Source organism: Muntiacus reevesi, chromosome 21 (genome assembly GCF_963930625.1).
Source record: "Muntiacus reevesi chromosome 21, mMunRee1.1, whole genome shotgun sequence".
Lineage (NCBI taxonomy): Eukaryota > Metazoa > Chordata > Mammalia > Artiodactyla > Cervidae > Muntiacus > Muntiacus reevesi.
The window spans coordinates 3,692,208-3,719,571 of NC_089269.1; the positions used below are offsets into that span (position 1 = coordinate 3,692,208).

Genomic DNA, 27,364 nt, shown 5'->3' on the forward strand with positions numbered 1-27,364 from the left:
AACTCAAGCATTTATTTTTAAAACTTATGATGAGTGCTCAAGTTGAGTGGTCTAGGGGGAGAAGACACTTAAAAGATTTTATAGGCTATATTAAGGAAGGTCAATTTCATTATGAAAGTTCTTGAAGGGTATGAGAAAACTGAGGTTGTGTTATTAATAATCACAGGAGAAAATGCAAGGACATCAAGATTGGTTTAGCAGCCATTGATGGGATAGTTTGGTTTAGTAGGAACTGGAGAGGAACCATTGAGGCTGTTTTTCAGGGTTCAGTGAAAAATTTTTAGTCTTTCAGAATCTTACACAGGAAAAATAATTTAACTGGGAACCTCAGAAATACATATTTCTACTTTTCAATGGATTGAATGTTGCCTTACAATATGAGCATTCAAAATAACCTGTGGGGATGGAAAGGAGAAGATGAGAGATGAACAGAGACATGAAGCGTCTAGAAGCAGAACAGGTAAACCAGAAAGCAATACGCTTTGTTAACAGTAGGATTGTGTTAGATAACAAAGGAAAGCAGCAAGTTGGCTTTAATAAAGGAAATATTTGGGGACAAACAGGTTCTTTTTCCTGAACCAGTTAACTTTTTTCCTTCTCTTCCACTGGGAGCTTTCCTCCCAGGAGTTCTTTTGGGTAAGTTAGATTTATATTGAATGTTGATTTTATTTAAAGGATCTAATTACCAAAATATGTAATCTTACTTTTGAATAAGAAATATTTGGGGGAAAGCTAGAATTAAATAAAGTGCATAATAAAAAGCTATCAGTATTTACAGTTTGAGAAATATGGTGGATTAAATACCCTAAACAACCATTTACAACGTAATCTAAGAGTTTATGTAAATATTTTTAAAATCTTCTATAAAATGCCAATAGACAAAATTAAGGAACATAAGAAAAATGCCTTCAAATTACTTAAAACCAGGAATGTTGGATAAATAGGCGCCAAATCCATTTCTTGACCTGTCAGTTTCTGAGGAACCCTAGAGATTCTCAAGGAGATTCTTTGTGAGCTAAAATGAGGAAGAACTAGGTCCTATGGCCCAGCTAGTTAGGGAATCTAATAGAACAAGCGTTAGTCACTCAGTCGTGTCCAACTCTCTGCAACCCCATGGACTGCAGTCCACCAGGCTCCTCTGTCCATGGGATTCTCCAGGCAAGAATACTGGAGTGGGTAGCCATTCCCTTCTCTAGGGGATCTTCCTGATCTTAGGGATCAAACCTGGGTCTCCTGCACTGTGGGCAGATTCCTTACCTTCTGAGCCACCAGGGAAGCCCTAGTATTCTAACAGAATATCCTATATTCTAATAGAATATCCTGCATAAAATTTTGACTCCTTCAGAACATAAGGTTAAAAAAAAATTGCCCCAAAAGATGACATCAGTAAAACATGACTTTTCAAACATGGTGCTAGGTGAAGGGTAAAGAAACAAATGTCTCCCAGAGAACATACAAACGTCAACTAGTTGTCAAGTTCACTGTCAACACTCAAGCTACCTGTGTGGTCCGAGCAAAGCCAAAGCACAGAACCAATCTGCAGTTGTAATGGATTAGTTGTACCTCCAGGATACTAAGATAAGAAAATATCAATCCTCTCCAGGGACTTAACAATCACCCAGAACTTTTAAGAATTCCCACAGATAAAACTCCAAGAAAACTGAGCACCTCCTTACACATACCAAAAGACAGATCACAAAGTAATAATGAAAACATATTATGAATAAGAACTATCAGAAACAGACCCACAAACATTTCAAATATCAGAATTATCAATGAGAACAAAAAGCCAATATATTTAAAGAAATGAGACCTTTGAGAATGAGCTAGGAACAAGAGATTTCAAAGAACAAGAACTAAGAGATTTAAAACACAATCAAATAGAACATGTAGAAAGGAATATAGTGCATAAAACATAAAGTTCAGAGTATTAATTAAAAAGCTAATTTTATTTTTGCTCTGTCTACACTGGAAGTATAATTTGAAAAAAGAAAATCCAAAATGCATCTTAGAAGGACTGATACAATATAAGAGAGACAGCAAGAGACATGGAGAATAGAATGAATAAAATAGAATGTCTAATTGGAGTTCCAGAAGGACATAAGAACCTGAGGAAGAGATGGAAGATGGCTGATAATTTTTATAAGTATTAAAATGTCAAGATTTCCTAAAAGTCTGAAGCAGAAAAAAATTAAACCATACATTGACACGTCATAAATATTAAAGAAAGGCAGATTATGAAGTTAGAAGTTGAAAGACAGCTTATAAAATAAAGGCAACAGAACAATGGTTGAACTCTTAAAAGACTATCATGGAAAGTAGAAGATGGAGAAATAATATATGTAAGATAACATCATTCCATACCTAAAGACATTCTGAAGAAAAAGATATTAAATTATTCTGTTTTTTTACAGCAGAATAAATTCACTAAGTAAATTCTAATGAATATGATTCAAAAAGAAGGGAAATGATCACAGACAAAAGGTCTGAAATGTAAAAAGTAATGTCTAGCCTCTAGCCCATATCTAACTTGGCAGCATAAAAGTACAAAAGCACGTTGCTCAGATCTCCCTTTAAGGGAGAACCTATAACAAGGAATACAAGCCACTGACGATCTCTAGCTGTAGCATCTCCAGGATCTACTGTCGTGTTTGGACTAAAGACAATCCTCCCCAAACAGCTCCCAGCCAAGGACAGAAAGACAGCAGTACTGGAATGTGATTACTTCTGGCCAATGCCAGCATTCTGTGATGCTATCTTTGCTCCGGAGCTCTCTGTCAAGCTCAAGACACCTCAGCTTCACACTTTTCCTGTCCAATCTGTCCTTCCTTCCCTGACCTATTTCATAAATGTCAGAGCAGATCTGACATAGGGAAAGTCAGAAGGCTTTCCCTATTCCTGCTTACTTTCCTCTTTATATTTCATAGGCATTACCAGCAAAAATAAACAAAAAAAACCTCATCAGGTCAGGGCTAAGAGTAGGAAAGGCGGTATTAGGGTTTGGCTCATTCATAGCAATGGGGTTTATGGGCAAAAATAGGAGAGAGGTGGTGGTGCTTAAATACCATAAACCAGGGAGCCCCAAATTACCCTAACCACCAGCAAGTTTAGAAGGGCAGCTAAGGGGCTCATCCCACAGGGGACTGTAGTGTCTAAAGACAAAACAGACCAGCAGCTAGTAAGGATGCTGCTACTACATACAAACAAAATAAGGTAAGAATGGAAAGGCAGAAAGCTGAGTGCAGTCATCTCTTTTAAAAGTCACATTCTTCTCTGTAGTTCCCAAAGTCAATAGTTTTTCCTGGAACTTACTGACTGAACAGGTGGTTGAGTCCTCAGGATGAAGGACTTTTCAAAAACATAGTAGATATGTACTGTAAAGATTCCACTAGTTATTTTCCAATGAAAATTATGGCCATTTACTTGAACATAGGGGAAAGGAGAATACCCAGATATCCCAAGACTTTGGGGCGTAAGGTTTTTACAAACACTGATAATAAGGTTCCTCTGTTAGAGGGGGACATGCAAATTCCAGGTAAGAAATGGATTCCACTGACTTACAGTACATCTACTTGGCTTGTAGAACCACACATCGACAGGTTCTTAGTCCTCAAACAGATAATTAGGATTGACATATTTGTTAGTTAGCATAACCCCCACATCGGGTCCTTGTCCTAGTGGTAGGAGCAATAAGAGGGGGGAAGTCTCTAAAACGCTTTTACACTACATATAGTAGTAAATATACAACAATATCATATTCCCAAAAGAATACAAGGGTGGTGGTCCCTATTCTATTTCTATTTAATGTGCCACTCTGATCCTGGAGAAACTGAGTGCATCCTAAAGAGTGTCTATAGACCACTGCAGGCTCACCACCTGGTAGCCCCTGTCACAGCCATTGTGCTGAATGTGGTATCATTGCTAGAGCAGATTAATAAGGCCTTGGGTACGTGGCACATAACCAGAAATATAACATTTTTTTTTTTCTGATCCAACCAGGAATGAGAATCAGAACACTTGCATTCATGTGAAACAGACAAAACCTCTCTGCAATTTTGCCTAAAGGACAGCTAACAATGTCCTCACTTAATAAGGCCCTCTGTTCACACACTGTCCAAGAGATCTGGACCATCAGCTAGGATTCACCTTACCAGTTACAACCACGAGATCAAATGGAAGGGTAAAGCTAGGGTTACTTCCTCCAAGTCCCCACTCAGGCAGAGAAGCCCACGGGAACCCTGGAGAAGCCGTCTTCTGAACAAGTGTGGACTATGACAGCAATGTATAGTTCTATTGAAAGTGAAACTCATACAGCCGAGTCCAATTCTTTGCGATGCCATGGACTGTAGCCCAACAGGCTCCTGTGTCCATGGAATCCTCCAGGCAAAAATACTGGAGTGGGTTACCTTTCCTTTCTCCAAGGGATCGTCCTGACTCGGGGATAGAACCCAGGTCTCCTGTGTTGCAGGCAGATTTTTCTTTACCATCTGAGTCACCAGGGAAGCCTAAAGTTCCATTAGGACATCCTGTAAAGAGAAAACCTGCCGCAAGGACTACAGTTGGCTGACAGCTTCCAAGGACTGTGCTTTTGAAGTCTCCCACAGCACTGAAATCTCTGCAGGCAGGCTGTGCTCAGGCCCTCTGGTATAAGATCCTGGCCATTTTTCCTAGAAGGGCATTCCTTCAAGGGCATTCTTTGCTCCAGAGCTCCCGATTAGGTTGACCAAATGACTTTCTCTGAGATCTACCTAGTCTGAAGTGCTTTGTTCTTAATTCTCCTTCTTTTACAAGTATCAGACCTACATCACATTCTAAAGACTGCAGTTGACTACACCTGAAGATCCTGCACTTCTTGACATTCGCTTTCCCAGAGGTCCTGAGCTAACAGTCAACTATAAATCTATGATACTACACGCAGCACAGCCCCTACTGCTAACAGAAAACATCTAGCACTTTCTATTGATGCTGAACCGATTGTGAAATATTGTTATTTTATTCCCTTCATTTTCCTATCTACTGATCTAGCATCCTTAGTCCAGCAACATGATTAACCTTACCTAATAAAAGAGAACCTCATGTTTCTCCTTCTATACTTTGAAAAGCATCCATTGTAGAACAGATCTTTTGGACATGCCCATATCAGAATCAGACTTTTTTTGTTATTGATAAGTTTTATCTTAAAAGTGAAAGATAATAATACCGGAATGGTATTGTTGGATAAGCAATTACTCTAGACTCTCTCATAGAACCCAATCCCTTAACAGAAGCCAAATCAGCTCAAAAAGTTGAACTTGTAGTCATACAAAGGGCATGTTAAATTGCCAATAAATATGATACACACACATTACTGATACGATCTTGGAATAGTTCATTCCAAATAGGGTTTATGAATCAGGCTGGTTGAAATGAGAAGTCCATTTCAGGACTTTGAAATGCTATGGAAACCCTAAGATTTTATACCTGAGAAAGTTGCTATCATCAAGATAGAAGCCTATAGTAAAAAAGACAGCCATAGTACACCACCATTCTTAATAGGTGGTGCTAACAAAAGTTCTAGTACAAATGCACTCTCTTACAGAACAGAAAGGAAAAAACTTATGCAGAAGTTCAAGGAGTCCACAATAGAAGCATAAAATTAGACCTCAAAATCTGGGCAAAAATAGAAGTCATCACATTTTAAAAGTCATGAAAAAGATGTGAAATCGAGAAAAGATGCCTGGTGCCACCAGATAACTTGCAAAGAACCTTGCTAAAGTCCTCCATAATACAGTTAATTACAATTGAGACAAATTGCTTCTGATATTAAATATTAATGGGAAACCTTTTCTAGAAGAGAGGATATGCCCAGTTTATGTTCCAATCTGTACTTAACATAATGCTAAAAAAACGACAAAGGTAATATGGACTGAAACTACAAATGACAGGATTAGTTGAACATCTCCAAACAAATTTTATAAAATGGTTTACCCCATAGGTGAATATGTAGTAGTAATAATAGAATATTTATTTTCTGGATGGTCAAAGACACAGCAATTGCAGTGAGCATAATTTAAAAACAGAGAGTAAGTTTTCATAACTTCTACCTAGGTCAGCCTAACATTTATCCCCATCCACTGATAGGGAAAGACATTTTGGTGGGGAGCAATTATTAAGGCTTTGTCCTTAATTCAGAAACTTCACTGTCCTTATTAATCCCAAACTCTCTGTAAAAGTGGAAATATTCTTAACATTATTAGAAAGTTATAACTATTAGAGACCTTAAAATGACATTCAACTGCAAGTCAACTGCTGATTCAAGATCCTCAGAGGTAGCAGGCAACTGAATGAAGTAGATATTTCTGCCCCAAAGCATCTGCATGAGATATCCAGAACCATTAATGGCCTGACTCTCCACTGACCAAGAAGTGGGCAAACAAAGTAAAGCTGAATAGACTTGGGGACCAGCCAGGACAGAACTGTTTCCATTAGCGCCTGCTACAGACACCCTAGAAAAGGGCGTCAAGTCTCCTTGTGTCCAATATTTAAGGTACTACAAAGGCAGGTTAGAACTAGGCAAGGGAACTTGGGCTGGCTTGATATTAAAAACAGCAAAAGCCATCAAGAAGTTGATATAAACGCACTCTCTTGACAGCCATAGACCGGCCTTGGAGTTCCTTTCCACCTTGGCCCGGGGATCCCATGACTGCTGACCTGGTTTATACCACCAGGTACCAGCCTGACTCATAAACCCTATACAACTCTGCCCCAGGTGAAAAGCCTCAGTAAGACCTTCAAAAGGAGAGATATAAAGACCAAAGGCATATGTACTAGATTTATACCTTTTCCTAGCCCCAAAAGTAGGCATGATAGCTGCAACTCCTTAGGCCAAAACATACAAAGCACTTGTTGTTTTCGTTCAGTCGCTAAGTTGTGTCTGACTCTTTGCGATCCTAGGGACCATAGCACACCAGGCTTCTCTGTCCTCCACTGTCTTCCAGAGTTTGCTTAAATTCATGTCCATTGAGTTGGTAATGCATCCATCCATCTCATCTTCTGTCTCCCCCTTGGCCCTCTCTAGCCTATCCAGACTTCTTTATCCTCTTCATCCATCTCTCATGCCCTGGCAGTCAGGTTGGGCCTGAGACTTAATGCTCAACAAATTCTAAACATGAAGCTGGTGTCAGCTCCCTCAAGTCTTATGGAAGAGTCTGTTGCCCACCCCCACCCCCAGAGTAGAGGAGCATCATTCATTTTTCTACCTCCCCCAAGTCGGTACTTCAAAACGTTAGTGTCTAAATTATTCAAGAATCCCTTGAAAGAACACATGCACAAAGCTGGAGCCTGAGTAGCCACAACACAATACCTTGAAAATTCCTGACTATGCAAGCACATTTTGAAAAGGACAGGTAATACCAAATTACCCATTTATTCTTTCTCCCTGTGGGAAAGGATCAGGCAAGAAGGCAAACCATATGAAAAATATTCTCATATGTAACAATTTGTAACAGGGGGAAATAGATATTCAATATCTTAATATTAGATACTGATGACTTAGACATTTATACTTACTTAGTGTTACTTGAACATTATATTGAACTTATATGCAGAGTACATCATGCAAAATGCTGGGCTGGATGAAGCACAAGCTGGAATCAAGATTGACAGGAGAATTATCAACAACCTCAGATATGCAGATGACACCACCCCTATGGCAGAAAGTGAAGAGGATCTAAAGAGCCTCTTGATGAAAGTGAAAGAGGAGAGTGGAAAAGTTGGCTTAAAACTCAACATTCAAAAAACTAAGATGAAGGCATTTGGTCCCATCACTTCATCTCAAATAGATGGGAAAACAATGGGAACAGTGAGAGACTTTATGTTGAGGGGCTCCAAAATCACTGCAGATGGTGACTGCAGCCATGCAGTTAAAAGACACTTGCTCCTTGGAAGAAAAGCTGTGACCAACCTAGACAGCATATTAAAAAGCAGAGACATTACCTTGCCAACAAAGGTCCATCTAGTCAAAGCTGTGATTTTTCCAGTACTCATGTATAGATGTGAGAGTTGGACCATAAAAGACTGAGTGCTGAAGTATTGATGCTTTTGAACTGTGGTGTTGGAGAAGACTCTTGAGAGTCCCTTGGACTGCAAGGAGATCCAACCAGTCCATCCTAAAGGAAATCAGTCCTGAATATTCACTGGAAGGTTGACGCTGAAACGGAAATGCCAATACTTTGGCCACCTGATGCAAAGAACTAATTCACTAGAAAAGACCCTGATGCTGGGAAAGATTGAAGGCAGGAGGAGAAGGGGATAACAGAGGACAAGATAGTTGGATGGCATCACCGACTCGATGAACACGAGTTTGAGCAAGTTCTGGGAGTTGTTGATGGACAGGGAGGCCTGGCGTGCTGTAGTTCATGGGGTAGCAAAGAGTCAGACACAACTGAGTGACTGAACTGCACATTATGTTTAGTAACTGACTTAGAAATATGAACCTAAGGATAAAATGAAACAATTAATCGTTCCCTCTTTCTAATTCAGTATCCAGAGGGAGGCAGTTCATTAAGCAGCAGAACCTCAAAGTTACCTGTTACATTAGTCATTCATCTTAGAAGAATGTCCAGATCAATATATAAGTAAGTATTTAAAAAAGGAGATATTACCTAACAAAAATCTCAAATTATTTGGCATTGGTCTAGGAGCTAGATAGAAAGAAAATGAACTTTGGCAGCTGAAAGAGTTACAGTCCGTATTATACAGCAGTGAAACATTTGGTTAGGTTGTCTGTCACCTGTGATACTTGAAAGCTATGTAATATACATGCTTGATAAACTTGTATCTCAGAGGGATAGGCTAGAAGAAAGAATTTTAATTACCATAGGTTATATCTGGCAACAAACAGTAAGTAGATGAAATTATTTAACTTGGGGAAAAAGCCAGCTGATTTATAAGAATGAATGAAAGGGAACAGAGCAGATCTGGAAAGTCCAGGACTCGCAGGGTTGAGAAAGGCAATGCTTTTCCCCCAACTGATAAAAGATAAAAAGAAGAAGACATCTGATCCAAAAGAAAGGTTTATTAAAGTTTAGTCTTATAGCTCCTGTTTGGCTTCTGTCTCACCTAGGGCTGTCCGGTCGCAGAGCGTCTCCAGACGCTTCCTGTCCGGATCACCATGATTCTTCAGAGGCTCTTCAGGCTGTCCTCTGTTGTTCAGTCTGCAATCTCAGCCTCTCTGAGGCGGAACATTGGTGTCACAGCAGTGGCGTTTAATAAGGAGCTTGATCCTGTGCAGAAACTCTTCGTGGACAAGATTACAGAATGTAGAACTAAGCGCCAGACATCTGAAGGACCTGTTGATGCTGGCCCAGAGTATCAGCAAGACCTAGACCGGGAACTTTTTAAACTTAAACAAATGTATGGTAAAGCAGACATGAATACGTCCCTAACTTAATGTTTGAAGACCCCAAGTTCAAAGTTGTCGAGAAACCACAGTCTTGAAGAAGTAATGTAAAACTGATCTGGTAATTTGTCCTAGTTGACTTGTACAGCTACCCAGAAGTAACAGAATAAACACACCTTTCACAGCTGTCAAATATTCTTTTAATTCTGATTTCAAATAAATGATTTGGTGATGTTAGGTATAAAAAAAAATTTAGCCTTATAGCAAGAACTAAATCAAAAACTTAGCTGAAGCTGAAAACTTCTGAATGGTTATAATGATCAGAAACCATAGATCTAGTTAAGGTTGTGGCATCCACTACATCATTTTTAAGAGGACAAAATGACTCAGTGAAAACAGACAAGGCTATGAATCTCCCACCAAATCCTCATATGTTCAAGCTGTGTACTTAATTGAACTTAGCCCAGCACTGAAAATTACTGTGGACGTCCACTGGCACATGTTGCTGAATGGAATCAAACAGATGAGAATTCAATTCAATGTGTAGTTTTAGCCCAAAGAACCATAAGACTAGACCAAAATTTCATGATTATTTGAAACTTAAAATGATTCTTGGCCCTACAGCACAAGCTGAGAAAGCATCTTCATCTCTAAGAAAGATATATTCTCTAATGCTCGCCTCAGATGTAGCCACGGAATATAGTGGAGAAGCTTCCCAGGGCCTAAGCCAAGGACCTTGGAACAATGAACTTGGAAGTCCTTGCCACTGAGCAAAATTGAGCTCTAATTAGAAATATCCCCCATCCACTGCAGAGAATCCAAACAACACATTCCCAGGGAGATCTTTAAACTGCCATTGACTTTCAAATTTCCCACTCTTTCCCAGCCTGAACAGGATTATTTGTTTCAGTTATCCTTTCTTTTTTCCACCAAAGTATAATGATTGTGTGAGAAAGTAATAACTTTCCTCTTAGTTCACAGGTTTCCAGATAATGAAGGGCCCTAACTGGACCTGGTGAAAAGAACTCCATTTATTACTTAGCGATGCTGGGCTCTGAGCCTGATGCACAGACAGGAAGCAAACCTCACGGAATCTCTCGAGAAAGAAGGACTGTGTTCTGGCTGCAAGAAAGAAAGCGTTGACCTGCATATCTGACGGCCAGAAAGACAGATGATAGAGGTTTTTGCTGACTATTTCCATTTTGATTATTTCTCGTAAAAACAGGATTACACTTCCTGGACCTTCTGGAAATGGGTAAATGATCAATGACCAAAAACAAGACCAGGAGCTGACTATGGCTCAGATCATGAATTCCTTATTGCTAAATTCATACTTGAAGAAAGTAGGGAAAACCACTAGACCATTCAGGTATGACTGAAATAAAATCTCTAATGATTATACAGTGGAAGTGAGAAATAGATTTAAGGGACTAGATCTGATAGACAGAGTGCCTGATGTACTATGGACGGAGGTTGGTGACATTGTACAGGAGACAGGGAGCAAAACCATCCCCAAGAAAAAGAAATGCAAAACAGCAAAATGGCTGTCTGAGGAGGCCTTACAAAGAGCTGAGAAAAGAAGAGAAGTGAAAGGCAAAGGAGAAAAGGAAAGATATTCCCATTTGAATGCAGAGTTCCAAAGAATAGCAAGGAGACATAAGAAAGCCTTCCTCAGTGATCAGTGCAAAGAAATAGAGGAAAACAATAGAATGGGAAAGACTAAAGATCTCTTCAAGAAAATCAGAGCTATCAAGGGAACATTTCATGTAAAGATGGACTCAATAAAGGACAGAAATGGTATGGACCTAACAGAAGCAGAAGCTATTAAGAAGAGGTGGCAAGAATACACAGAAGAACTGTACAAAAAAGATCTTCACGACCCAGATAATCATGATGGTGTGATCACTCACCTAGAGCCAGACGTCCTGGAATGCGAAGTCATAGGAAACATCACTACGAACAAAACTAGTGGAGGTGATGGCATTCCAGTTGAGCTATTGCAAATCCTGAAAGATGATGCTGTGAAAGTGCTGCACTCAATATGCCAGCAAACTTGGAAAACTCAGCAGTGGCCACAGGACTGGAAAAGGTCAGTTTTCATTCCAACCCCAAAGAAAGGCAATGCCAAAGAATGCTCAAACTACCTCACAACTGCACTCATCTCACACTCTAGCAAAGTAATGCTCAAAATTCTCCAAGACAGGCTTCAGCAGTATTGTGAACCAAGAACTTCCAGATGTTCAAGTTGGTTTTAGAAAAGACAGAGGAACCAGAGATCAAATTGCCAACATCTGTTGGATCATCAAAAAAGCAAGAGAGTTCCAGGAAAACATCTACTTCTGCTTTATTGACTATGCCAAAGCCTTTGACTGTGTGGATCAGAACAAACTGTGGAGAATTCTGAAAGAGATGGGAATACCAGACCACCTGACCTGCCTCTTGAGAAACCTGTATGCAGGTCAGGAAGCAACAGTTAGAACTGGACATGGAACAGTAGACTGGTTCCAAATAGGGAAAGTAAGTGAAGGTTGTATATTGTCACCCTGCTTATTTAACTTATATGCTGAGTACATCATGAGAAACCCTGGGCTGGAGGAAGCACAGGCTGGAATCAAGATTGCCGGGAGAGATATCTATAACCTCAGATACGCAGATGACACTACCCTAATGGCAGAAAGTGAAGAAGAACTAAAGAACCTCTTGAAAGTGAAAGGGGAGAGTGAAAAAGTTGGCTTAAAACTCAGCATTCAAAGAACTAAGATCATGGGATCTGGTCCCATCACTTCATGGCAAATAAAATAGATGGAGAAACTGTGGAAACAGGGACAGACTTTGTTTGATCTCCAAAATCACTGCAAATGGTGACTACATCCATGAAATTAAAAGATGCGTGCTCCTTGGAAGAAAAGTTATGACCAACCTAGACAGCTTATTAAAAAGCAGAGACATTACTTTGCCAACAAAGGCCCATCTAGTCAAGGCTATGGTTTTTCCAGTAGTCATGTATGGATGTGAGTCTTGGACTATGAAGAAAGCTGAGCACCAAAGAACTGATGCTTTTGAACTGTGGTGTTGGAGGAGACTCTTGAGAGTCCCTTGAACTGCAAGGAGATCCAGCCAGTCCATCCTAAAGGAGATCAGTCCTGAACATTCATTGGAAGGACTGATGTTGAAGCTGAAGCTCCAATACTTTGGCTACCTGAAGCGAAGAACTGACTCATTGAAGAGACCCTAATGCTGGGGAAGATTGAGGGCAGGAGGAGAAGGGGATGACAGAGGATGAGATGGTTGGATGGCATCACAGACTCATTGGATATAAGTTTGAGTAAACTCCAGGAGTTGGTGATGGACAGGGAGGCCTAGTGTGCCGCAGTCCATGAGGTTGCAGAGAGTCGGGCATGACTGAGCAACTGAACTGAAAAGACCAAGTCCTGGCCAATATTTCTTGGCAGTAAAAGCTCCAGAATTCTTTCTTCCTCTTTGTCTCAGCATCCAGCAATGCTGAGGGGGGGGGGGTGTCTGATTGACAATCCCTTAGTTATTGGGACAAGCAGAAGCCCTCTGCTGATCCACAGTTGACATATTTATTTCTCACTCAGGCATGCTGCCTGTTTAAACTGTAAAGATATGGGAATGTATGGTACTGAAACATGATCTAATATATCCCGACTGATAAAAGAACCAATTACTATCTATAATTTTCTTCTTGGTACAATTTCACCAAAAATTATGAAATTTCAGTTTCTAACTTTAGGACCTGGATAGTAAAGATACTTAAATATGTTCCCCCAAAGAAGTTTGTAGGGTCTGAAACAAGAAATTAACATCTAGAATGTACAATAGAGAGACAAGAACACCAAAGAAAAAAGGATTGTGCAAACTATATACCCACAAGCTATTTACAGAAAATGCAAAAGCTAGCAACTATATAACAAGGTGCCCAAACTCATTAATAATCAAAGGAAGGTAAATTATGAAAAGATATTATTTTACACCTATTAGCCTGGAAATAGAAAACTGGATAACTGTCAGATATTGGCAAGAAAGTGCGAATACCGGGATCCTCAAGAATGGATGATGGGAAAGTGACTAGCAAAGTCTTCCAGAGGACAACTGGTTACAACATAGTCAAATTAAAACTCTTTAGAACTAATTCTCATATGAAATAGAGGGAGATGGATTGAGATGAACCATTTCTGTAAGTTAATATACATCTGCAAAACAACACATTTTTTAAGAACACATTTAAAAATACAGACAGTAAATTGATTAGAAAGTTTGCCAAAGACAGCAGAAGACCATGGGAATAAAGAATGACGATGAAGCAACACAACAAAGGGTTTAACGATGATGAGGCACAAACTGATCACCACCACCGTCTGCACTAGAGACCTCCCTGCAAATAAGTCATCTTGTTTCTCACCTCATCCCAACTAAAAGAGGGTTATGCAAAAGGAGCAAATAATTTTTTTCAGTAGTTGTCATATAGCCAGTGATTGTAAGCCACAGGAAGATACCCTTGAGCACAAGTAAATGCCAGTGACCATAGTTAAATCATTTCATAACCTTTGAACAGTAGTATATACTGATGAAAGGTTTAACAATTACTTCTGAAGCAAAGTAGGGGCTGGATTTGTAGGGTTTTCTCATTTTTTTTTTTTTTGATGTAAATATTGCCATCACAGTTGATTTCAAACTATCAAGGAATTAACAAACTAGTGACAAAACTCCAGAAAACTTAACATTTGGCCCTCACAAGCTGGTAGGAGCATGTTCCAAGCAGTACCTTTGAGTCTCCACAATTAAAGCAAAAGACCCACTGATTTAAATGTAGATCTTGCCGAGAGGGGCACATAAACACTTACAAATTTTCTGTTCATAAATACTTAGAAAGCAACACAGTTCACCCACACTGAATCTTTAATCTGAGCTAACAGGAGCGTCTTCCATCTTTCAGTTTGGAATGTTTAATTATTGTACAGTTGCAGGGCATGTTATTTAATGTGGGTCTCACCAAAGTCAGACCTGAATCCGAGTCTAAACTTTGAGAGGTGTTATTTTGTTCCTACCTAGAGGGAACAAAGTCCAATAGTTGTGTGTTCTTAACCACTTGGACAAAAGGCATTAGCTCAGGTTAAGAGTACAGACTGCCTGGGCTACAGTCTCATAAAGGCTTTCTCTGTCTTCCAAATCAGTGATCTCTCTCATCTAAAAGCCTGGCTTATATGGCAACCTGCTCTATTTCCAACATCCAACTTTCTTTTTGCAGATTCTGTTTTTCAACTGAAGTAGGAAGGGAAGTGAAGTGAAAATCGCTCAGTCGTGTCCAAGTCTTTGCAAACCCATGGACTACACAGTCCAACTACACATGGACTAGGCCAGAATACTGGAGTGGGGAGCCCTTCCTTTCCCCAGGGGATCTTCCCAGGGATCAAAGAGTTACATAATTTCTCAGGATCCCAATTTCCTCCACTATTAAGGAGACTTAATTGAGGACAGTGCAAACTCCTCAGAGCTTTTATGGAGATTAGATTTGGAAGTATCAATAGAGTTCTTGGCACACGAAACTAACACGCTTGCATGTTAGTTTCCTTTACTTCTTGTTTCCCAAGTCCTAATTCAGCTTTATGGACTAAAAAGCAACCCAAAAAATGAGCAAAATTAGTCTCTGACGTGGTTTTCTTCTTTGCTAATAGTCTATTTCCTCCTCAAGTACATTTCCTTCTTTAGGCTCAAGCAGTTGAAACAACATTCCTCATGAAAGGTTGGAACTATAGATTTAGTTGCAGTTCTCAATCAGGCTGGTACTGTAGGCTAACGTATATCCTGAAAACATGGGAGCATTTTTGCTTTTCTGATGACTGTGACAGAGACATGGATGCTCTCAGGCAATTAGGTTAGGGGCCAAGAATTTTAGATATCCTAAACTAGAAATGACAATTTCACATAGGGAGTATCTTCCTGAACAAATTTTTAATACGCCAGGTGTCAAACCCACTACACGTGCAAACTAATGATACTTTAGTAGATGAGACACCAAAAAGATTTTTCATATATTTATGCAAAGAGTCAACATAATTTAAGAGAAGGCTGTTATAGAAAGAAAAGCTTAAATGGGACAAAGCCTGTTTTCAAAACTATTGAAGAGTTTACTATCTCTCTACTTTCTATCTACTCACTGTTATAAGGCATTTTTTAATGCATATTAGTTTAAAAATGGTTTCAGCACAGAAATGCAATTTCTGTAAAAGCTTTAAAAACAAGGCAGACTGCAAATAAATGATAGATAGCTTTGGGACTCCTTTTGTGACTTCATGCCAAGTATTATTACACTAGCATAATATTACATTTCATTATAAAAATGTTTTTTAAATTTCACACATCATTTTACATTATTTTCCTGTAGTACAGGAACAAAAACTCACATTGTAAAAACAGCATTGAAATTATCTGGGGGTTTCCTATTTTCAGCCCACTATTCAATACAATATCGTCCCTTATGGTTCATCACATAATTTCTCTGTAGCCTCTTATTCATAGTTTCTTTCCAATCTAGAGGCCCTACTCTTATGGAAGAATAGAGCCTCCCAGGTTGTTTTAGCTGAGACTTACGACATGTTCCAATATATAGCAGAATTTCAAAATGGCAGAACACATGAACGTTGTCACCAACATACGCCACGTCACAACACAGGAAATTTCAACACCACTCGTGTAATAGCGAGCTCATTTGTGTGAATCATATATCCTCATTTGTTTCCACTTCAACAGTCTGTAATTTATCTTGGCATGTTATTTCTACTTCAACTGGGGCTGTTCTTTCTCATTACACATAAATAAGTTCTTTCCCAATTATGCAGAAGAGTAATACTTCATTCTAGTGTCCATTCATACCATTGCTTTAATTATATGAAAGGACTTCTGTCTCACTTATTCAGGAAGAAGGTAGTAATACCTGACTACTTCATTATGTTCTAATATATTTAATGTAATTATGACTGGACATTTACATGCTTGAATACATAATTTTTAACTTTTAAGATTTCTCCTGTATGTAACAGGACATTATACTGATCTTTTGAAGCCATGTAGTTAGGCTATATGACTGATAATTTCATTTTGTCATAGAAGAGAAAGCATTACAAACATTTGTTGTAAGGGTGCACTGTGTCTGTCAGAACTGAGAAGCATGGATTTCAGGGAATTTTTACAAACATGAGCTCTCCTGGGTCTTGAAGCAAATTCCTTAGCTGTGAAGCCAGCCCGCATTCAGTGAGGAGGAGGCAAAGTCTATAGTTATCAGTGTCTTTGACAGTATCATTTCCTCTAATTAACTCTTCTGCATTGCAAAATAATCTGTCTTCTAGGATATTTTTAAGAATAAAAATATAATTCACTATTACATATTATAATGGATAGTTTTAAAAAAAAAAAACAAGCATCCTAATTGCTTCTGGAATTAAAGGACACTTACTCCTTGGAAGGAAAGTTATGGCCAACCTAGACAGCATATTAAAAAGCAGAGACATTACTTTGTCAACAAAGGTCCATCTAGTCAAGGCTATGGTTTTTCCAGCAGTCATGTATGGATATGAGAGTTGGACTATAAAGAAAGCTGAGCACAGAAGAATTGACACTTTTGAATGTGGTGTTAGAGAAGACTCTTGAGAGTCCCTTGGACTGCAAGGACATCCAACCAGTCCATCCTAAAGGAAATATGTCCTGGGTGTTCATTGGAAGGACTGATGTTGAAGTTGAAACTCCAATACTTTGGCCACCTGATGCGAAGAGCTGACTCATTTGAAAAGACCCTGATGCTGGGAAAGATTGAGGGCAGGAAGAGAAAGGGGTGACAGAGGATGAGATGACTGGATGGCATCATAGACTCAATGGACATGAGTTTGAGTAGGCTGTAGGAGTTGGTGTTAGACAGGGAAGCCTAGCATGCTGCAGTTCATGGGGTCACAAAGAGCTGGACACGACTGAGCGGCTGAACTGAAATGAACTAAATTGCTTGTGAGGATGCAGAGCAACAGGAACTTTCATTCACTGCTGATGGGAATGCAAAAAAGGTACAGTAACTTTAGAAGACAGTTACTTGGAAGTTTTATTATAAAGCTAAACACAGACTTACCATATAGTCCAACAAATATACTTCTAGCTATTTATTCAACATAAAAATGAATGTTCATACAAAAATCTGCAATGAATGCTTCTTGTAACGTTATTCATAGTTACAAAAACCTAAAAACCACCAAGATGTTCCTGAATAAGTGAATGGATAAATAAACTGAGGTACAAATGGGGTATTAGCTATTAAAAAAAAAAAAAAGAAACAAGCTATCAAATCAGGAAAGAACATGGATTTATTTTAAATGCATAAGACAAAATGAAAGAAGACAGTGGTGTTCTGGAACAGTATAACTGCAGAGACTGAAAAAAGATCAGTGTTTTCCAAGAACGAGAGGGAAGAGGGAAGGGTGATTAGGTGAAGCATGGAAGATATTTTTAAGGCATGCATTTTGTATTATCACTTAGTTGTGGATACATTCAATTATGCATTTGTCAAAACCAATAGAACTTCATAGCTCAAAGAGTAAACTGTAATGCATGCAAATTTAAAAAATAATTTAGAAGGTCAGAAGACTCTAGGATGGAATGCAAACTGTGACAAAACAAGCTAATTGTACTACAAATGTATGAAACAACTTTACTGAAAAAGTAGAAGAGGTGCTGAAAAAAGTATAACTGTGGAAATTAGTGGACCCTCTAACACTAAAGTGAAAGAAACTGTACATAACCACTGTACCCTCACTGATAAAGCTGTTTCCCACTGGGGTACAGATGCACAATTCTGATATCACCATAAACATAGTGGAGTTGAGCAATTAAGTAAAAGGTTGGCAGATGAGAGGAGTCAGTTTTCTCATTGTTGGGAATTTACAGACAAGCGAGAGACGAGAGAGTCCCTAGGATGGCGAAGAGATCAAACCAGTCAATCCTAAAAGAAATCAACCCTGAATACTCATTGGAAGGACCGATGCTGAAGCTCAAATACTTTGGCCACCTGATAGAAAGAGCTGACTCACTAGAAAAGACCCTGATGCTAGGAAAGATTGAGGGCAGGAGAAGAGGACGACGGAGGATGAGATGGTTGGATGGCATCACCGATTCAATGGACATGAACGTGGGCAAACTCCGGGAGATGGTGAGGGACAGAGGCCTGGCGTGCAGCAGTTCATGGGGTCACAAAGAGTCGGACATGACTTGGCGGCTGAACGACAACGAGGGAAGGAAGCTGGAATGCTCCAGATGGTAACAGATTAAGGTTGGAAACATCAATATAAACTCAGATTTAGCTTAATTACAGATACAGATTGCTACATATGAAAATATTTCTAGATATATACATGCAAGTTTTAGTGTATGGATTAGTGTAACATATATTTCTCTTTGCTCTGTAGGCTAGAATGGTTGATTCTAGGACTAAGGCAGAAAACTAGCCTGAACTTAAGAATAAAATGCAAAACTGTAGAGCTTTTAGAAAAAAGAAACATAAGAGAAAATCTTTAGTAACCAGAGTTGGATGAAAGTTCTGAGATTTGACACTAAATACATGGTCCAAAATCCTACTTAAAAACTTAACATTCAAAAGTTTAAACTTTTACTTTGCAAAAGACTCTGTTAAGAAAAAGAAAACCACAGACTGAGAGAAAACATTTGTAAGCCACATATCTGGCAAAGTATCTGAAACGTAGGAAGCACTTCCAAAGCACAACATCAACAAAGCAAAGAATCCAAAAGAAAACGGACAATCGGCCCGAGGAGACACTAAAGCCAAGGAGACACAGAGACAGCAAGTAAGCAAATGAAAAGATCTTCAGCATCTTTAGACCCTGGGGAAATGCAAAGTAAAACCACAATGAGGTCATCACTACACATCACAAAATTTTTAATTAAAATAAATTTTTTAAATAATTAAATTTAAAAAGAAATGACAATTCCAACACTGATGAGGATGTGGAGAAACTGAACTTCATAACACCGGTCATGGAAACCCAAAATGTCACAACCAGTCCCGAAAACAGCTTGGCAATTAAAAATAAATAAATAAATATGCAACTACCATAGGATTCAACAACTGCACCCCTGAGCATTTATCCCAGAGAAACGAAAACTTACGTTCACACACAAGTCTGTACTATGCATAGTGGTTTCATTTGTAATAGTAATAAGCTGAAAACAACACAGATCTCCTTGCATGAATGGTTAAGCTGGGAATGGCTAAACTGTGGGCATATCTATCCAGAGAAAACTACTCAGCAATAAAAAAGCACCAACTATACATGCATACAACAACCAGATGAATCTCCAGAAAACTATGCTAAGTTTAAAAAAGCAATTCCAAAAGGCTCCACATAGTCCGAGTCTATTTATGTAACACTCTTTAAATGACAAATTACATAAACAGAAGTTTTACAGACACCAGTGGTTAAGTGAGGTGGGAGGGAGGTGGACCTGGCTACGGAAGTTCTACATGATAGATTCCTGTGGCAATGTATCTTGACTATGTCAATATCCTGATGATGAGATTGTACCATAGTTTTGCAAGGTGATACCACTGGAGTATACGACAGGCACAAAGGATCTCTCTGGGTTATTTCTTACAACTGTGTGAGAATCCATAATTATCTTAAAAGTTTAATTTTTACAAAGGGCCATGGAAAAGCTTTATTGCATATCCAAATAATTCTGTTAGGGGCTGCTATGCTATCCCAGCAGTGTGGAAGAAGCATGGTAACATTCAGTTTGCAGTGGGAGGACTGTGGGCTTTGTCATTTGAAACCTTGGGTCAGACACAGCTCACCACATATCAGCTATGTGAACCTGGACAGCCTGACCATCACTGCTCTCTTCTATAGAACACTAGACTCCTTTCGAGGCTTAAGCAAGCACCTTTATAGCTGCATAAAACACTGTATACTTAAAACCCCTGGCACTGTGCCTAACCACACGGTAGTACTCAAATGCTAGTTATCATGAAGGAGAAAGCACCAGAGCAATTACTTAGCAAGCAACTGTTTCCTCTGTCCCTATGATGTGTCCCTTGATAAGTGATTATTTATTATAAAACAAAGTGTGAAAGAGACAAGGAATCCCAACTAAGCAGACATGCTAACAGAAGTGTGTATGTAATTTTTAAAAAAATGGTCTAATAACATTTCCTTGTTTTTAGAGTATATGATTATAGAGACTGAAAATTTTAAAAAGAAACAGAAAATGCAATCATCATTGTAGAATAACATGATTAACCTTATTTTTATATGCATATATTTTTAGAACACTGTTATTATACTGCTCATATACAATTTTCAGGCCTACTTTTTGACTGCATGAGTATTTTCCCACGTCATCAAATATCTTAAAACATCTTTTACAATGTTACCTAAATTTGAGCCTTAATAGAATGGACATGTTAGTCGATTCCAATTTTTTTCTCCTGTAAAAACTAATAGAAAAATTCTAGTTACATAAAATTTTGTATAAGTTGACGATTGATAAAGTAATTCTCTCTATAGAGGGGATATTGACAAAAGAATACACAGGTAACCCCCACACACACCTTTTTGAAAGTTTGCTTTACACCTCATTTTTACAAATTACCTACATTAGTACCTGTTTTCGCTAACAGAAAGAAATCCAAAGAGGGTTTTTGCTTTTACAAAAAAAAGGCAAAAAGCAAAAACTGCATTCAGAGTTTGCTTTGCAGTTGGGCAGTTAAAAAGGTGCTGCGCACCCCGGGCAGGAGAGTGGCCCCGCCCAGCTCCTCTCCTGGGACTACACACAGCCTCTCAGCTTTGAGCTGCCTTTGCTTTGAGCTGTGCCTATAAGCAAGTGTGATTTATCTTGATCTACTTCATGCATCCGTTAGCAAATGTGTCCTAAGATAATTGCTTCTTTGCTTTACACCATTTCAGCTTACGAAAAGTTTAACAGGAACGCTCTACTTTCAGATAGCGGGGGAAACTTGGTACTCTCAAATTCTGGATTTGTGTGACAAATCCTTCTGAAAAGAATGTAGCAGGATTTTTAAGACGACATTTTTTTGGAAGTATTTGTTCCCCTTGAATTAATTTCACTCTGATCAACACACAGTAATGCTTTTTGAAGTAGAAGTAATAGAAACTTGGGAAGACAGTGAAAACACCTCAGAATCTATTACAATCGAAGAAAAGAACGTCAAGTACATTGTGAAAAGTATACCAGATATTGGGAAAATTTATTTCAAAGCACTTAAGAGTATTCAAATGTCAGACAGTCTATTATTCTGAAACACTGTTCAGGCCTGATAGGAGGCTCAAACTAACTCTGGAATCATTTAGGAAGTTACAGAGGAAAGAAAAAAAGGGAAACACACATATAAATTCAACAACCCAAATTACAGTTTCAGGGAACAGGCATATAATCAAAAAAAACAAGAAAGGACTGCATTAGGAAGCCAAAATTAAGTTTTCAAAAGAAAAAGCAATAAAGACCAGACAGACCCACTGCTTAAAGAATAGATTAAAAAACCATCCAGTGAAAAGAAATAGAACTGCTTAATTTTGTTTTTATTTCTTCTTCATAAAAGGAGAAAAAAAAAACTTTATTGTATGGTTGAAGAGTACTGATAGAAATCTGAAGCCCAAGATGGATAGAGCAAAATGATAACGAAGGGAGGAAAATTCACATTGCACAATGTCACAGGGCAGTGTAGCTGATCCCACAAGCAGTACTTTATGAAAAAGAAGATAGTTTTGAATTTTTAATCCACAGCAATATGATGCAAGGTAGAAGCGGTAACTTTCCTGGGAGGATGATATAGCTACTAGCTGCATTTCAGATTCAATTGTAGAGAGATTTTAAACACATAGATGTACAGGCTCCATTCAAATGCGATAAATCAAAACACTCTTGTTGGCTGGGGGATGGGCATAACTGCTGCTCAGCGAGCTAGTCTTTAGTCAAGGAGGGTCACCAACGCCATACATTTAGGAAGACTCTCACTAAATATTACTTTCAGAATCTAAAACATTAATCCTCAATTACCTTGACTTTACAGCCAGAAACTGCCAATGACAAATAGGTATTACATAATATAAATGTCTTACTGGTCCATACTGAATGATACCGTAAGACTCAGATAAGTTCAATTAATTTCTCAGATGAAAAGAATCTCCTCTCTAGTTCTGTAGCTTTAATTAACATCATACATAGATGCCCTACTTCCCCTCTCTCCATGACACTTAGAAATGGTCTCTAAACAGGATATAACTACCCAAACAGATCTTTCTGGATTCATGGCACTTTTCATTATTATTTTAAGCTTTCAGCCCAGTACTTTACACAAGAACAAAGTAAAAGAACTATCCCCCATCTCTATATACATATTCCCTCTTTGATCAGGCCTGTCAGAAGTGAGAAAGGGAGACTATGGAGAAAGCAGTCCACTTTGTTCTGTGCTAGTCTGACTACAAAAACAAACGGAATGTAAGAAAGATAAAGGTATAATCCTACGCATCTTCAAGACAGACAGGCCCAAGTGCAATAATTAGATTCTGTACATCTCAAGGGGAATGTATTGCTTTATCAAATCCATAATGAAAAGCAAGGATTGGTAAGAAAACTATTTCTAATTTCAACGGATCTTTGTCTTCTCTTTAGAACTGTGCAGATTTCTTAAGTTACCATGCTATGCAAATTGTCACAGGCAAAATCAAAATTATAAATAAATGATATCTACGGCTGCACAAAGCTAAAATAAGAATTTTATATTTAGTTACAGGTCAGAGCTAAGTTTGCAGTAAGGATTTCATTCGTGATAGAGCTTTGTACTGAGTTTTGCTAGTCCTGAAGCCAATTTATTTTAAATCGTGGATTTTATCCTCCCAACTCATTTTAGTTTGGAAAACCTGACTTATCTCTGATACCTCTGAATTCTCCAAACAATATCACAAATTAGTGAGCTCTTCATGTATACATCACATAGAGATTAAACAAACTCGGGGGTAATTTGACACAGGCATAAGATGTAGTTTTGTTTGGTCTCATTTATTTCCCTCTTGCTTCTTCTGTTACTTTGCATTTTAACCACTGTACAGATAGAGATTAAATACTTTAATCCATTTTATTGTTTAATATTCTTCATTTACTTTTTGGCAATATTTTTAAAAGGAGACATAAGTAGGGGAAGGTTGAAGAATTATTTCGAACGTCCTTCAGGACAAAGTTCTGCCGTTCTTCCCACTTCTCTCATGGCTTTCTTACTGTGGTAAACAGTGCACTTGAATACACTGAGAAGGTCCTTAAGAAGTCATTAGCTTCCTATTAAAGCCATTTAATTACCTTTGGATGAAAAATCAGCTCCCTAATTCCCAGTTTAGAAAGGCCATTTCAGGAGGCAAGCTAGGATTTTATTATTTTGGAATTAAATGTTAGACTACAGTTGAAATGTGTATCAACCACCTCAGAAAAAGGAAGAATCTTGAAATAGTTCCCTGCAGTTTGTTATCTGGAAAATTCCTAGTTTTCACCATCCCAGATTTAATTCAGGTGAGGAAGAAAAGAAGACTTAACTCTTATCATACAACTGGAACCACATGAACTTATAATTTTATTATCCTACATAGTTTTGCTCCCGAAGCAGGTTTAAGGGAGGAACAGTTAATTGAATGCCTATTAAGCACCTGTGTGCCAGATGCAGAGGAACAAGGAAGATGGAAACAGAAGTAAATGGGCAATTATAACACAAGTGAAGTGTGTTATGATGAACATAAATCCAGGAAGCTAGCTATGGCAAAACACGAAGCTGCAGATTTTCTACACCCTTCCTTGCAGGATCCACTGACCTGCGGAGGCATTCCGGTGCTCGTCCCTGCAGCGAAGTTTTAAGAATTCAGTCATCACAGCTATGCTGGGACATGTCCCAGGGAAGAAGACAAAGCACTATATTTTACATTCTCTACACAAAGAAGAAAGCAACATGTTCCACCCCACCCACTTACAGGGTGACATAAAAGGCTTCCAGCTTTGACGGAGGCCCTCGGGCTGCACGTCCAGCGACGTGTGAGCACTTCCACACAGGCTTTCTTCCCTTGAGTCTGCACACAGATCAGTCTTACACCGAGACTGAGTGTTGACCCGCCTCTGCCAGTTCCCCTCCCACTTCCCAGCCAAGGCACACAGACTAGTAAATGAGATGGCATGTTCAATCTCATTTTGGCCTCTGATTCCTTAAAGACTCAAACTGACACACGTGCTTTAGAGAAAAGTCACCTAAGGAATAGGGATTCGTTGCCATCTTTAAAAAGAAACTCTAGAGGAAACACAAGAATTTAGAGAGTGAGGAGAGGATGGTCACGTGGGGTAAGAAACAAGGAGAATGTGTGTAGCCATTCTCACCATTCCACACTCTCAGTCTCAACTGAGAACCATCATTGGTGTGAGGGAGTTACTCAGAGCAGGACTTTGGCGGTACTGACTACAAAGGCAGATAAAGGCAGGAGAGATACAGGATCTAAACAGCCATGGTCAAAACAGCATTAAGACTGGAGGCTCTCCCAGACAAGAAGACTGATAGATATTTCAACCAGGTTGAAGGATCGGTGAAGGACATTAGTTACTACTGAGGGCAGACGGCTAAAATCTCAAATCAGATGGAAGTAACTTAGTAATTATTAAGTAATGCAATTTGGCAACTTAAGGGTTGGACTTGAATCTATTTGAAATAAACGTAGTATGAAAACTACGGCTTAATATTTTCCTTATTGCAGTGACTATAGAAAGGGTGTAAAATCTATCTCGTTAACAAGAACCATCCTTGCCACATGCAGTCTCTGGGTCTTGAGTTCGAGTCAGCTCTCTAGGCTGTAGGGGATCTGAATATCACACATTAAAATATGCCACATTGACTTAAAGATTGTTTTGAGTTGAAGACGGCTGAGAAATAGCAGATGCCAAAAAAAAAAAAAAAAAAAACAACCCACCAAAACTAACTCTCTGCCCTCCCCCACATTTGCCTAAAACTAAACTTAGACTCTTCAATCACTGGAGACGCCTTCCAACCTCCAGCCAGCACTGAGAAGAATCTACATGACATGCTTTACCAAAACAACCCTTATCTTCCATTGGTTTCCCCCATATATTTACCTTGGGAGCTTAAAACCCTTCCCCGTGTCTTATCTCTTCTCAACATATTTACTGTCCTTTGTCAAAAATACTACATGAGCCCAATTCTAACCACCTCTGAGTTACTCATCACGGAGTTTCTCCTGCATATAGCTCACCGCACATGTTAATAAACTGTTTAATTTTTCTCTTGTTAATCTGTCTTGTCAGCAGGGCCTCAGCCAAAGAAGCTAAAAGGGCAGAGGAACAAGTTCTTTTCAACTTCAGCTTACTGGAAACTTTATCTTAGTCATTATTTATTGACCTGATAACCGCAACGCATTTGAGATGATAAATCAATTCCCTTAGTAGAGGCAGATATACTAGGAAATAAGTAAAATTTATGTTCCAAGGAGCATTGCCCCTTGCATTATCCCTTCTAAGGCCCTGAGGCTCATTTTGAAATCAAAATTTTATATTTCTTTATATTAGGAAGAATCCCCATCTCTAAATTCCATAAGCTTCAAGCTCTACAAAGCCCAGATATGCCCCCCGGAGGCTTGTATAGCAGGCTAAGAAATGTGGATATTGTCCCAAATGGAGGATCAGGTATGGATGTCAGGCAGGACAGTGATGTGCCCATATTTGCATTTCAGAAAGATTACTCTGGGAACAATGTGTAAGAGGACCCTATTTTCAGGGAAAATATAAGGAAGCCGACATTGTATGCCAAGCAAGAATAAAGACCTTTTTCTTTTTCTTTTGTAAAAGGACTTGTGTTCCTTTTGAAAGAGCAAGATCCTCTGGGGCATTTCTAATTTTACTTATAAAAGCTCTGGCTTCCCATTTCAGAAGTCTTATTCTTCCTCCAAGAAGCTGAGGAGATTCGGATCTTTTGCAGTGTAACAATCCTTCCTCGCCTTTGGAGAGCAAAATATGGAGTTTCCATGTTCAACAATGCTAACTTACTAGCGTAAGGAGAACAGCAAGAATTTATTTTAAAATGACCTGTCAGTTTAAAAGTCGAAAATAGAACAGATTTAAATAGAGTATATGCTATATCCCTGGATGATAAACTTAATGTTACAAAAAATATACTAAGAGTACATATTTTAACATTAAACAAATTTATAGCTCACCTGGAAGAAGAATATATCAGAAACAAGGGGATTGAGAGGGTTAGAGGTGGTTTGTTCTACCTGAGAGTAAATTTTAAAGCCACACAAAACAGGGCTTTTTCCACAGGTATGAGAATAAGAGAAGAGAAGTCTGTTCAAAGTCTGAACTTTGAAAATGGACCAAGTATAAACATTCCACATTAATAGGGTAAGAATGAGCTGGCAGATGGCTAGTCATCTTTTCGCAGTTCTGTGGGATGAACGGGAAACCATCAACTCTTCCTCTAGATGGGAGCTGTAGGGAAGGTCCCCCATTCTTCCTGGCGGCTGAGACAACCACACAGTCTGTGTACCATCACAACTGTTTATTCTTCCTCAGAAAGCAACTATGACAAATCCATACACTGCCTTGGGGTACTGCAGAGAAGGAAGAAAAGTTTTATACAGAGTTTATAAGTAGTCCTCTGCCCTCTATAGCTACAGTTCTTTGAAATGTACATTGGGGCATGCAGATAAAGCACAGTGAAAATGGTACGATGTTAGAAAGTCACAAAAAGTTTTTAGTTTATGCTCTTGATTCAGGCCTGGGTCAGATGATAAAGACTCTGCCTGCAATGCAAGTGGCCTAGGTTCAATCCTTGGGTCGGGAAGATCCCCTGGAGAAGGGCATGGCAACCTACTCCAGTATTCTTGCCTGGAGAATTCCATGGACAGAGGACCC

The 27,364-nt window shown here is 38.8% G+C and overlaps 1 protein-coding gene and 1 pseudogene across 1 annotated transcript in view; one reads left to right on the forward strand and one right to left on the reverse strand.

The window, feature by feature from the left end:
• The window catches only part of HHLA2 (HHLA2 member of B7 family), a 148,475-nt gene that overhangs the window by 113,447 nt on the left and 7,664 nt on the right, over window positions 1-27,364 (reverse strand).
• On the forward strand, window positions 9,135-9,559 carry LOC136152478 (ATP synthase-coupling factor 6, mitochondrial pseudogene; annotated as a pseudogene).